Source organism: Triticum dicoccoides, chromosome 5B, assembly GCF_002162155.2.
Source record: "Triticum dicoccoides isolate Atlit2015 ecotype Zavitan chromosome 5B, WEW_v2.0, whole genome shotgun sequence".
Taxonomy (NCBI): Eukaryota; Viridiplantae; Streptophyta; class Magnoliopsida; order Poales; family Poaceae; genus Triticum; species Triticum dicoccoides.
Window position 1 is genome coordinate 518,920,654 of NC_041389.1, and position 13,384 is coordinate 518,934,037.

Below are 13,384 nucleotides of genomic sequence, written 5' to 3' on the forward strand. Positions count from 1 at the left end.
CCCCCCCGGGCCAGTGCTCCTTCGAGTGTTGGTCCGAACCGAGCAACCTGCGGGGCCACCTTGGGGCAACTTGAGGGCTGGTTTTACTCGTAGCTTGACTCATCCGGTGTGCCCTGAGAACGAGATACGTGCGACTCCTATCGGGATTTGTCGGCACATCGGGCGGCTTTGCTGGTCTTGTTTTACCATTGTCGAAATGTTTTGCGAACCGGGATTCCGAGACTGATCGGGTCTTCCCGGGAGAAGGTCTATTCCTTCATTGACCGTGAGAGCTTGTGATGGGCTAAGTTGGGACACCCCTGCAGGGTATATAATCTTTCGAAAGCCGTGCCGGTTATGAGGCAGATGGGAATTTGTTAATGTCCGGTTGTAGATAACTTGACACTTGACCTCTTTAAAATGCATCAACCGTGTGTGTGTAGCCGTGATGGTCTCTTCTCGGCGGAGTCCGGGAAGTGAACACGGTTTGTGTTATGCTTGACGTAAGTAGTTTCAGGATCACTTCTTGATCGCTTCTAGCTTCTCGACCGACGCGTTGCTTCTCTTCTCGCTCTCACTTGCGTATGTTAGCCACCATATATGCTTAGTGCTTGCCGCAGCTCCACCATATTACACCTTTTCCTACCTATGAGCTTAAATAGTCTTGATCTCGCGGGTGTGAGATTGTTGAGTCCTCGTGACTCACAGATTCTACCAAAACAGATGCAGGTGCCGAGGATACTGGCGCAGATGGCGCAACTGAGTTGAAGTGGGAATTTGATGAGGCCCTTGGTCGTTACTATGTATCGTTTCCAGATGATCAGTAGAGGAGCCCAGTAGGGACGATCGGGGATCTAGCATTTGGGGTTGTCTTCTTTTCATTTGAACTTGACCGTAGTCGGTCTATGAGTGTACTTGAATGATGTATGATCTAAATTATGTATTGTGTGAAGTGGCGATTGTAAGCCAACTCTCTTTATCCCATTCTTGTTCATTACATGCGATTGTGTGAAGATGACCCTTCTTGCGACAAAACCACCATGCGGTTATGCCTCTAAGTCATGCTCTGACACGTGGGAGATATAGCCGCATCGTGGGTGTTACACGTTAGGTGTCATGTACGTATCCTCCCAACATGGATTTAGTACAGGAATGACAAATACGAAACCCAGTTCAACACCTTCCTCGACCATTTATCTGTAAGTATGGTTATGTATGGAAACTAGTAATATCGTCTTGCTCTGCCTCATACTTTCTAGGTTGCTGATAATGAAACTCCCATAATTTTCAACATATGAGGTTCAAGTTGGATAGCCAAGATGATGCAACCAGACAAGCTTGCACCCATCTTTTCAAGTCTGCTCTGCGACAGTATCGGTATAACTTGAGGAAAACTCACTTTGAAGGCAAGGCTAAGAGTGAACTTTCCCAAACATCTCAAGTGGAAAATATATCGGATGAAGACTGGAGGGGCCTTGTTAAACACAGGTCTGATCCGAAGTATCAGGTACATTATATATATGTGATCAGATCACATGTTGAAGTCCTATTTACGCATGTGCCACACAAACCTATATTCTTGTAGGTGAACTTTTCAAAGAAAAAGGCCAACTGTACGAAAGTGAAATTCCAACAGACGACAGTGTTGGCGTTCTGGGAACGGGGGTCCCCAGACTTGCCTGCCTGCGGCCTACGGCGTGGCTCAAGGGGCGGCCCAGCACGGCCCATCTTCATCAGCACAAGCTCAAGACCCTCGCGAGGGGCCAAGCCTCGCGGGGTGGACGACAAGGAGCTTCCTCAAGCACAGCCTCGTCAGGTTGGCTCGCGAGGAGGCGGAGAGATCAAGGTGGGGTACCTCACGAGGTGCCCATGACGCAAGCCATGACGACCAAGGGCGCCAGGCGGGCGCCAGCCCGCGCAGTGTCCTCCTTTCCTCTTTCGTGCAAAGGGAGCAAGCGCAGGCGAGAACATCAAGCAAAGGCATCCGTTTCGGCGCAACAAGACCAAGACCGTCGCAACGGTAGGAAGGAAGTCATTGTGGAGCCCAAGCCGACGTCACCACCAGAGCCTTTGGCAGACGAGGACCAACTTTAGTCAGGATAAGTGTACTAGATGTTCCCCTTCAAAATGGCCAATTGTTGGCACCCTTTCCGCTCAATATTTGGGAAGAGGCCCAGGGCCTTTGCCTATAAATAGGACTGGCCAGCCACAAGGTAGGGGCAGATCGGAAAACCATCAGAAAGAGCGACTGAACTCTCCCTAGCAGTTCATCGCACCAGCCAAGAACAGACCCTCGTGAGGCTGTTCTTCCTTGTATTGTTCATCATCAACCCAAGAGGCAATCCACCACGCCACAAACTAGAGTAGGGTATTACACCACAATGGTGGCCCAAACTAGTATAAACCCTGTGTCTCTTGTGTTGTTCCTTTCATAGCTTAGATCCTAGCGAGGCAGCAAGGTGCAGGTAGGTAGAGGGCGAGATCTCCACGCGCACCCCAGTGTTCGGACCTAGAGGGTCTGCTGGAACCTGAAATCCGACATTTGGCGCGCCAGGTAGGGGTGCGCCGGAATTCGTCTTCCACCGCCCTGTTCTTCACCGACCACCGCATCCATGTCAGACGCTCGTCGAGCCCGCGCCGAGCCACTCTCGCTTCCCGCGTTGCCCAGACGGCCCCCGTTGGCGGCCGCCCCCGCCGTTCCCCGTCGCCTGCCATCAATGCCGCCACCGGCCCGACGGGGAGCGAGCAGCAAGCATCGTCCCAGCATCCGTCCGTGAGGCGAGACGGCCGCACTGCTACTCCCTCACACACCCCAGCTGGTTCTTCGTCCCGCGCACTCCGTGCGCCCATGGAGGCTCGAGCTGCGCTCATCGCGGCAAACGAGCTCCTGCGCTACCGCCCAGTCGATGACGTCTATGAAGAGTGGCTCGACCGCGTCGCCAAGCTCGTCCGCGCTGCGGGGGGCTCCCCCACACCGTCCATCTCGCTGCACCGCGCCCCGCCCTGCGTGGGCAATGAGGCTCCGGGGGCGCCTCAGCCGCCTCCCCCTCAAGAAGGCGCCCTGGCCCCAAGGCGTGTGGCCCCTGGGCGGAACTCACTCCGTCCGGCGCCAGCGCAGCGAGAGCAGAGTTGCCAAGAGGTCCCTCGCCCCCAAGAAGCTGCACGAGTGCTCCCTGCTCCGGCCCGTCGCGACCACACTCCTGTTCCAGCATGCCAAGACCCCGCGCTGCTCCCAGCTGCAGTGCATGGGGACCCGCAAGACCAAGCTCTTCGTCACCAAAGGCCTCCCATGGCCACAGCAGGCTGCCGCGCCTTCACCACCGAGCTGCGCAGCGTCGCATGGCCCGACAAGTTCAAGCCAGACCTGCCTCCTCGCTATGACTGCATGGCCGACCCTGCGGAGTTCCTCCAGCTCTACGAGCTAGGCATCGAAGCCGCCAACGGGGACGAGAAGGTCATGGCAAACTAGTTTCCCATGGCACTCAAGGACGGGGCCCGCACCTGGCTCCTAAACCTGGCTCCTGGCACGATCTCCTCCTGGGACGAGATGTGCACCTGCTTCATCGCCAACTTCCAAGGTACTCACGACCGGCCGCCTGCCGTGAGCGACATGTGCCGCATCAAGCAGCAACCAGGGGAGACCCTGCAGAAGTACATACAGCGCTTCAACAACGCACGCCTCAAGATTCCCAAGGTGACCGAGGAGGCCATCATCTCAGCCTTCTCCGACGGTGTGCGTGACGTCAAGATGAAGGAGGAGCTGGCGATGCATGAAGATCTGTGCAATTCCTTGGAGCTGTTCAACTTGGCGACCAAGTGCGCCAGGGCTGAGGAAGGGCGCCTTTCCCTCCTCGAGCTGCCAGCCGCAGACCCAGAAGAGAAGGAATCCAAGGCCAAGGACGTGAAGCGCAAGGGGGCTGCCGTGCTCGCGGCTGAACAGACACCAAGCGGGGCAGAGATCAGCTCGAGTCTTTCAAGGGCAGCCGGTACTGTGTGTACCACGACCTCCACACCCACAACACCAAGGAATGTCAAGAGCTCCGAGCCGTGCGAGAAGGGAGGATCGGCCGATGCCCCGACCGCAATGATCGGGGCTACGGCTGAGGAGGAGGAAGGAATGCAGGACGCTGGGAAGACCGTGGCCCTCGCCAAGGGTGGCGCGACCGACCTCACGAGGATCGCTGGCAGGATCAGCCTCGCGAGGAAGACTGGAGGGATCAGCCTCGCGAGGATCGTCCGCAAGGAAACAAAGGCCTCCCTCCTCTGCCGCTGCAGCCAAGGAGAAACGAGGACCATCATCAGGACGAGGGGGCTGGGGGCTTCCAGGAGCCGCGCGCGATCGCTTGCATCCTGGGCGGAGCTCAAGCCCCAGCCTCTCAATGCATCTTCAAGCAGTTTGCCCGCGAAGTGAATGCTGTCCTCCCCAAGCTCGAAGCCACGCGCCCTCTCAGGTGGTCAGCGTGCGCCATCACGTTCAGCTCAGCAGATCAGCTCAAGTGCGCGGCCACAGCCAGAGTCCTCCCGATGCTTTGCTCCCCAATCATCAGCAACGTGCAAGTCACCAGGACCCTCATCGACAGCGGGGCAGGGCTCAACGTCCTGTCCGTAGAGACATTCAACAATCTCCAAGTGCCTTACAATCAGCTTCAGCCAACCAAGCCTTTCTCCGGAGTCACCGATGGCTCCATGGTTCCGATTGGGCAGGTCCGCCTCCCTGTCACCTTCGGGGCGCGCAACAACTACCGCACCGAGCTCATCGACTTCGACGTCGCCCACATTCGCCTACCATACAACGCCATCCTCGGGTACCCAGCTCTCGCCAAGTTCATGGCCGTGACTCATCACGGCTACAACGTCCTCAAGATGCCAGGAAGCGGCGGAGTCATCACGGTGCCTTGTGAAGAAAGAGACGCAGTGTGCTCCCTGGAGCGAGCTTTTCAGGCTGCATCACTTGAAGACCCAGATCGCGGGAGCGGGAGGTTCCCTGAGACCGCTCCCAAGATGAAGAAGACATCGCCAGGCCCGACCCCTCAGGAGGCAGGCCCCTCAGGGTCTGTGCCTGCTCAGGGGGCATCTCCTTCTGTCGCATAGGAAGGCGCGCCCAGCGCCCTCCTCAAGCAAGACTCGGGGGCTCCCTCCTGGGGGGCCACCAACCTTGCTAAGGTCATGAGGAAGGCGCTTGGGCACCACTTGGAGGCGTGTTTCAAAGCACGTTTCCCTCAGGAAGGAGCAAGGCAAGGAGGGCCAAACCCTCAGGAGTTCGTCAGTCAGATCACGCAGGAGCTGCAGGAGTCAAGAGTCATGAGTGGCAGCCGCCGCTTACCCGCCGCAGCTCCCCATCCAGGCGAGGATGGCGGGCTGCGTGTCTGCATCGACATCCCAGGGCTCAACCGAGCCGCCTCTCAGGGGTGCTTCTGGCCCTCACGCGCGGGGCGCTACGAAGGCCCACCCCACAACTACGTTCGCATGCCCTACGGCTTGCCGAACGCGGCCGCCACGTACCAGCGCCTCATGGGGAGCATCCTGGAGGCTCACGAGGCCAGGCGTTCCGCAGTCCTGGCGGAGATGGGGATGGTCCATGAGGAGCCACCAGCGCCTCTAGAACCTCCCGAGGCTCCTGGGCCTGGGGGCTCGTGAAGATCGGCTTCCGCAGCCCAAGACGTCTGCTACTTCAACACCCCTTCGTCTTCAACGCTATCAGGTGACATCCTTCAAGTTTCGTTTCCAACTTGGAGCGCCCCCAGGGATGCATTATTCCCAGGCCGCGTGGGTCCGTCCCTGCGGCATGTATCCCCTTTTACTTTATGTTCCTAGCTTACTTTGTTGGGGGCGCCCCTCGGGCTGCATCATCCCCAAGTCGCTCGGGTCAGACCCAGCGGCATGTACCCCTCTTGCGTTGATTTTCGGGCCATGTGTTCGACCCATCATGCTTGTTATTTGATGTCGTTCCATGGCACCTCTTCTTCCTTCATGTCGGCCGCTTGCACGTTAAAGGGGGGGTACCTGAGCATCGCGACTCATGGGCTCCTACTGGCTCTCTAGCCCTCACCCTCTGGCCTTGTCCACGGCATCGCGACCTGGCATACCAGCGAGAGCTGAGACCCGCTCGAGGGCCGGGACCCGAGGACGTAGAGCGTCGGCATCTAACCAAATTTGCAGGAACACATCACAAGTTAAGGCCCAGTGCCAGGCGCAACCCGCCTTGAGGTAGGGCCCCGTGAGTCCCGCGCTGGCTCACGGGTGCCCAGATACACCTTGTCAGGCCCTACCGTGCCAGCCACATGTCAGGGCGGGGCTGTAGACGCCCCGGGGGCTCCTCCCGGAGGGGAGCCCCCTCCCACGCACCAGTGGAAGCACCATGCTCCGCGCTGGCTGACGACACTACCGAGGAGCGGCTATGCCCATACACATACGGAAGCGCTATACTCCGCGCTGGTGATAAACAACTGAGGGTGGCCCCCGGCCACATCAACCTCAGGGAGCCCAGAGCTCAGTGCCTGGCCTCATCGCAACGCCTCCCCTCGGGAGTGCCGCGCGAGGGGGCTGGGCACGGGGGCTGCGCCTGGGTCACGCCCAGACGCAGGCCACCCAGCCAGGCCCCTCGGGCCTGGTTCGTCACACGTCCTTCCCCGAGCGGAGCCAAGGTACGAAGGTCGTTTGAGCGTCAAGGGGGACTCCTGAGCATCGCAACTCAGAAGCCTAACTGGTCACGTAGCCCCTAACCCCTTAGTTCCAAAAGGCTAACGACGGCTGAGGTATGCGCGGGGCCGGGCTCTGCAGACGTAGAATGGTAGATTCACCCACACATCTCACCTCCCTACTTGCTGTTCGTGCGCCAAGGGGGACTCCTGGGCATTGCGACTCAGGAGCCTAACTTTTCACGTAGCCTCTCACTCCTTGGTCCCGTCCTGGTTTCCGGTCGGGGCTAACGGCGGCTGAGGTATGCGCAGGGCCGGGCTCTGCCGGCGTAGAACATAAGCAAGTAGGAAGGAAAAGAGCAAATCTCAAGGAATTCAAAAGCAAATATTACAGTCCATAACTGTTATCACAACACCAAATACAAGTTTAAACGCCTCCCCGAGGCATGATGTATGTTGCAGGAGCTGAAAGCAGAACAAGAGCCACAACGGAGTCATTTGTTGGCGGTGGAGCTGCATGGAGCGGGTTCGCCTTGTGAAGCCGCAGGACCGGCAACGCCTCGCTTCGGCTTGGTGCTGAAGGCCCGAAACTTCGCCAGCAGAGCCTCCGCACGACCCTTCACGGCCTCAGCAGTGGCAGTGGCAAGCTCGCCGCTCACTGGCTCCAGCAGGCTGTCGAGGTCGATGTCGGGATCGCAAAGGTAGACGTGGGTAAGGACCCGCATTAGCGCTGCAGAAGACAGGACATGCACCTCGGCCTCAGGCGTAGGGCCAAGGCCAAGGGTGACATCTTCAAGAGCACGGATCAGGAAGGGGAGCAGCTTGGCTGGGTCGTCCTTGGCGCCGGCCAGCGGGCTTTCCAGGCCGCTGTCATAAAGCGACCTTAGCAAGGTGCGAGCCTTCACCTCCATCTCTGTGAAGGCCTCGCAGTCCTCGGCGAGGACCCGTGCCTTGCCGTCCAGCTCGACCTTCTTTGCTTCCAACTCCTGCTCCAGTGCGCCCAGGCGGTCACGGCGCTTGTTAAGCTTGGCATCTCGGTCCTTGACGGCCGCCTCGTGAGCCTTCATGTCTTCCTCCTTCTCTTGGCGAATGCGGGCCTCCTTGGCAAGCTGGTCCCGCAGGCCCTAGAGCTCGCTCTCCAGCGCCTTGCAGCGACCTCGGGCATTGGACACCTCCCCCAAGGCGGCGTCGCGAGCAGCCTTCGCCCCAAGGACGACCAGCTTCTCCTCGTCGCAAGCCGTCGAGGCCTGAACCAGCGCCGCTCGAATCGAAGCGTCAGAGCGAATCCAGCCAGAAGCCAGCTCCAAGCGCTCGGCCACCAAGCAAGGGTCGGTGCCCAGAAGATCTTACCGTAGCTGGTCCAGTTCAGCAGTAGCACAATCCATGATAGTGGGAGGAGTCGGAGAGACAGCAGTTGGTGGAGTAGGAGGAGAGGACGGCAACGTAACCATAGTATCCTGAGGCGGGACCTACTGCGCCCCAACAGCTGTGGCGGTGGCATCAGGCAAGGATACCTCAGGAGTTGCTTGGGCCATGGGGGCTGAGCTCGCCCTAGCCAGCTGCACCAGGCCTCGCGAGGACGACCAGGCAGGAGAGGCACGTGCCTTGTAGTCACCTCCTTTCACGGGCAGAGGCGCTGCCCCAGACGGAACCTCAGGAGCTCCCTTCAGCTTCTTCGCCACAGGCGCCAGCCTAGCCAAGAGATACAGACATCAAGCCTCAGCGACAAAACAGGGAATAAAACAAGAATCAAGCACTTACTGGTCATTGCTCACGACCTCGAGCAACCTCCGGCCATACTTGAAGCCCGAGAGCCGGCTGCAGGGATCAGCCCCGAGAGGCCCGGGATCAGGAGGCGCATCTGCGGATCGCCTCGGAGCCGGGGCAGACCCGCGGAGGACCAGCCCAGTCCTGTCCTTCTTTGGGATCAGGGGCAAGCTCTCGCCGCCCCGCTCGTCGCCATCCTCGTCGTTGCTCGGCAAGAGGCGGAGAGCGCCGGACCGGCACCGGGGGAGGGGCGCTCTCGACTCCCCGTCTGTAGCCTCGGAGTCAGGCCCTTCTTCCAGCTCCTCTTCTTCCTCCTCTTCGCTGGAGTCGCCGGAGGACACGTTCACCGTCGCCAGGGCCGCCGGGTCCTCGGGAACCTCCGTGGGCATGGGACCGTCCCCATTAAAGACGGGCATGGAGTCCATCGCCTGCTCCCAATCATCTCGAAGGAACAGGGGTATAGGGGCGCCCTCCAGCCTCGCCACGTCTCCCCCGACCAAAGATTGGAGGACCGCGGCCAGATCTTCGTCGGCCAAGCCTGCGGGGCTCGGGCGAGGCCTCCACAGCGGAAGCGAGTACTGACAAAGCGAGGCCACTTGGTGCTCCAGGAACTCCCTCAGGAGCGACACACCGGTCAGCTTCGCCGCCGCCATGCTGCCTGGCCTTAGATCCGCGTCCATCTTCTCCAGCACCGGCTTCGCGCGGGGGTCCATGAGTTCCGCGCGAGACCAATCATCGGAGCTCGTGGGGTGCTCCGTGGGCAGAATCAGCCGAGGGTGGATGCGCCCAGCATCTACCATGATCCACTTGCTCCTGAAGCCCTCAATCCTCTTCCCGGGCTTCGAGATGGCGTTGGAGCTACCATACGCGACAAAGCTCACGCACGCGGAGATGGGACCATGGGAGGTCCGGAGGGAGAAGTATGGTGCAGCAAGGCCACTGAGGGCTGCACTCCGACGTGAGCCTCACAATAGTAGGCGAAGATCGCCAGAAGAAGAACAGAGTTGGGGTGGAGGTGCAGAGCTTGCAGGTTGTAATGGCGGAGGACAGAGAAGAAAAACTCCGAAAAGGAAGGCACCAGACTGGCAGCAATGGCGCTTACGAAGAAACGATAGAAGGTGCTCCCTTGGCCCTCGGGAAGGGCGGAGCCGGCCTTAAACACCTCCGCCCCGTCGATGCCTTGCGCTGCCACCATTCGGCGCACTCGGACAAGGCTCGTCTCCAACACGTTCAGCCAGTCCAAGGCGGGTGAGTACCAAGCTCCTGTCGGGGTCTGGCGAGGTGCCATGTCTTGCTAGGGCACGCGGTCGAAGTAGATCTAAAGATTTCAGAGGCAGGAAGGAAGGGCGCAAGAAAGGGGATCTGGGCAATGACCGGAGGAAGCAAGGGAAGCAAAACCTAGACAGATGCCGCTCTTTTGTCGATTCACGCAGTTGCTAAGGCACCCACGACCAACCAACTGCCACGCGGCACCCGAGGCCGCAGGCTGTTAGGGCCCGCGGTGCTTCACACTTTCCCTTTCGCTTCTCTGCTCAGCCAAGTCCGGGCGCGCCTTGGGCCCGGGGGCTACTGTCGGCGTTCTAGGAACGGGGGTCCCCAGACTTGCCTGCCTGCGGCCTATGGCATGGCTCAAGGGGCGGCCCAGCACGGCCCATCTTCATCAGCACAAGATCAATACCCTCGCGAGGGGCCAAGCCTCGCAGGGTGGACGACAGGGAGCTTCCTCAAGCACGGCCTCGTCAGGCTGGCTCGCGAGGAGGCGAAGAGATCAAGGCGGGGTACCTCACGAGGTGCCCATGATGCAAGCCATGACAACCAAGGGCGCCATGCGGGCGCCAGCCCGCGCAGTATCCTCCTTTCCTCTTTGGTGCAAAGGGAGCAAGCGCAGGCGAGAGCATCAAGCAAAGGCATCCGTTTTGGTGCAACAAGACCAAGACCATCGCATCGGCAGGAAGGAAGTCATTGTGGATCCCAAGCCGGCGTCACCACCAGAGCCTTTGACAGGCGAGGACCAACTTTAGTCAGGATAGGTGTACTAGATGTTCCCCTTCAACATGGCCATTGTTGGCGCCCTTCCCGCTCAATATTTTGGAAGAGGCCCAGGGCCTTTGCCTATAAATAGGACTAGCCACCCACAAGGTAGGGACAGATCGGAAAACCAGCAGAAAGAGCGACTGAACTCCCCCTAGCAGTTCATCGCAACAGCCAAGAACAGACCCTCACGAGGCTGTTCTTCCTTGTATTGTTCATCATCAGCCCAAGAGGCAATCCACCACGCCACAAACTAGAGTAGGGTATTACACCACAATGGTGGCCCTATGTCTCTTGTGTTGTTCCCTTCATAGCTTAGATCCTAGCGAGGCGGCGAGGTGCAGGTAGGTAGAGGGCGAGATCTCCGCGCGCACCCCAGTGTTCGAACCTAGAGGGTCTGTCGGAACCCGAAATCCGACAGACAGGATCTCGTAGCTATATTGCACACTGCAAGGCTCTTGTAATTAGTTGTTGTTTCACTCTTTTCGCTGTACCATATTATCAGATCTATATTGACTTGTTCGAAATGCAGAGGAAAGCCAGCAAGAACCAAAAAGTACCTGAACCAAATGATGTGGAAATCTTCAAGGACTGTCACACCAGCAAGAAGAAGGGCATGACTACACCAGTCAAAGTCGTTGTTGTAAGTCCTTAATCCTCATGCCTTTTAACTACTACTTACTCTGACTTGTGCCTTGAACTGCATGGTTTGCAGCCAATGTTTATTACTCTTTTGAATTTTGTAATCAATTGTCTTAGCGCATCATTGCACCTTACAAGGTTTAAAAGAGAGGAGTGATGTTCCTTTGATCTTGACCCGTAATCTAGTTCCGTGCTGGACTTGCCCACACAACGTTACAATTGCCTGTTTGTCTGTTCTCAGTTGTTTTGTGATATGAATGATGTCATACTATGCTTACCGTATTATAAACTTCGTCTCTTTATCCTTAGCCCTCAATACAATGTGAAGAAATAGACAATACATTAGCGATGGTACATGGTCATATGTTTGGAACCTGGTTTTATTATGTACTTTGCAATAAAATACAACTAATATTTTACATGGGTTCACCAGAATAAGTTCTTTATATAGACCAAAGCTATTTTGTTTGGTTTTGCTGCCTCCATAATATCTTCTGTTCTGGTACTACTAATGTAAAAAATCAACTTTTCAGCGAGCTATGGAAAAAATGGTGGAACCACCACATTATGAAGGTGGCGAGGCAACTATAACCGCAATATCAGCTCTTGCTGCAGTGGGTCAGTACCTGTCCACTAACAGTGCCAAAAGCACGTTCCTGCGAATACTAGGTTGGTTGTTAAGGCAATCTCGTCCAAACTGCCTCATGATCAAGATATGCAAGCTCAAAGCAATGTTGTATCTGCGCTCCAGACACAAGTCCATTCCCTACCAGAGACCCTTTGTGAAACAAGGAGAGACATTGTTCGATGTCGTCAAGATATGCATGGTTTTGAAACCAGACTATCAGACATTTGCTATGTTGTTCAGGAGCCTAGGGGAAATGAAGGAGAGGGTTATGGTGCTCCATCGGACAATACAACATGAAAGCGTAACAGTCAGGTCAAATGAACTGAGCTTCTGAACTTCTGGTGGTGCATTTATCTGCTAGACTGTTAAGTTTTATGCCAACCTTCCTTTTGTTATATAGTTGTAATTTGTTTTGGTGCGATACAAAATTTATTCTTAACGTGCAGCCACCGGCTGAAGAAAATAGCAAGCCATTTTTGTATAATGTAGGGTGTTCCCTATATTTGCACTGGTGGCGATCTTTGATGGCGAGTGGATGTAATCTGTGCAATTGCCTTAATGGCCTAGCGTTAGTTTTGGCCTTATTTATTTCCTAGTCTTCTTTTTCCCTGGTTTGCTAGTGGCCGCAACAACCATGGGCCATATATGGGCCGTAGGATCCATGGGTCTCCTACGGGCCATCGATAAATGGGCCTCCAACGGGGCCGTAGAATCAGTGGGCCTTGGGCCGTCGGATAAATGGGTCTGCATGGGTCGTAAACAAGCGTAATTGGTATCGGCCCAGCACGTTAACAGGCCGGAGGACAACAAAGGCTTAATTCTGTCATAGGCATAACGGGTCGTTAATGGGCCAGAATATAGGACGGGCTGGAAACGGCGCAACGGGTTAACAGGCCAGAAACGGGCCGACTCTTGCCATGGGCCGAATTTGGCCCATTAGGGGAACAGGCTAGTAACGGGCCGGAAGTAATCGGGGGCCGAAAAGGAGTCCAAGAACATATGGACCGTCAATAGGCCGAAACCTAACACGGGCTGGAAATGGCCCATGTGAATCACGGGCCGTTAACGGGTACAAAGAAAATTACTGTTCATTATGGGCTAGAGTCACCGTGGGCCTATAAAGGGCCTAAAGATACGAAGGCCTCATATGGGCCGAAAGACGTCATGGGCCATACATGGGCCGAAAGTGAGATGGGCTCGTGTTATATTCGACGGCCCACATGACGTTGTTGGGCCGATTTCCTTTAGGGCCTAACGGGTCGTGAGTTACCGGGCCGTAAAATGGGATATTTGCGAAGAGACCGTTAACAGGCTTTTCATGGGCCAGCCCGTTAACTTTTGACCAAGTCAAACGGGCCTGCTTTGTAAGCTAAATGGGCCAGTGGTGGGCCGTGGCACGTGTCGACATATCATAGGCGCCTATCTGAACCACTGACGAGCTGACACGTGTTTCATCCGGCCAATAAGAATTTTATACGTGGAAATTTCCCATTGGTCGGGGTTGTTAATGGGTTATCGAATCCAAAACCCGACCTGATAGCTTAACAGCGTTCCGTTACGGTGGGTGTCATGTGTCGGTCACCCTTGACGAAAGCACTTCTGTGACGCGCGATTTATCGTCATGGAAGTGCACACTTCCGTGATGATAGTTTTGGTAATGTCATGGAACACTTCTACGACAACACATGTATGACTATCT